The sequence below is a fragment of the Populus euphratica genome, unplaced genomic scaffold (genome assembly GCF_000495115.2).
Source record: "Populus euphratica unplaced genomic scaffold, PopEup_1.0 scaffold5283.1, whole genome shotgun sequence".
Lineage (NCBI taxonomy): Eukaryota > Viridiplantae > Streptophyta > Magnoliopsida > Malpighiales > Salicaceae > Populus > Populus euphratica.
In genome coordinates this window covers 3,353-4,370 of record NW_011505052.1, presented here as the reverse complement: position 1 = coordinate 4,370, position 1,018 = coordinate 3,353, and positions in this window count along the sequence as shown.

Here is a 1,018-nt window from a genome sequence, read left to right as displayed (position 1 = left end):
GTTAAAATGGAAGCAACAAATACAAAATGTCATATCTTTGGCAATAGAATACTCAAGCCAAAAATATGCTTAAATGATTTATATTGAAACCTTAGAGATTGTGCTTCATCCGCATGATTAGGATAGATACCTTTATTTTTTTTTATTAATATAGATGTTTAGGTAATATATATATCAATTAATCACACACATCTAAAAATTAATGATTATATAAATTTTCAATAATTTTAAAATTTATAAGACTCAAACTGGTAATTTTTAAAAAACTAATTTATAACTTTACCAATTAAGTTATAACTCTTGAAATTGATTAGAATATACACTTAGTTGGAATTGAAATAATCCAAGATTAATATATACTCTTCAAATATTGTTGATATCATTAACTAAAAAATCAAATATTTGCCCATATAATTCTAGATCATGTTAAAGAGTTGTGATGTTAAATTCTTAACCATGTATAATTTTTTATTAAAAACTAAAAAAATCTTTCAGGCACTATATTTTCAAAAGCTAAAAAGTTTTAAATTTATTGTTCTCCATCCATTTAATGATTTATCACTTACTTTTTTAAAAAATAAACTGATATTTTTATATTTCTTTAGGTTTTGATTGCTACTTGCATTATAAAGATTATAGATATAATAAAATTTATATCCAAATCATAAGACAATCATATTAATATAATGAAAACTAAAAATATTTACAACAATTTTAATTTTTAACAACCATTTTAAGCAATTCAAACCAATAAGATTTTAGCAAATTATATATAGGAGAGTAAAAAAATTCGATAACCATACATATGGCCTTTATATGGCACGGGGTCCTTTACTGACAGTATATCAAGGTTTTTTTAATAGCTAATTAAAAGAAGTCAAAAGTAGACAGCTACATAACAAGAGTAATTTCATCATACTAACAGTGGATTAAACCCGTTCCATATTCACGGCACATATAGCAAATCTCCTCATGTCGATGACCCCGCCAGTTCAGCCACTTTCTCGGGGGACTTCAC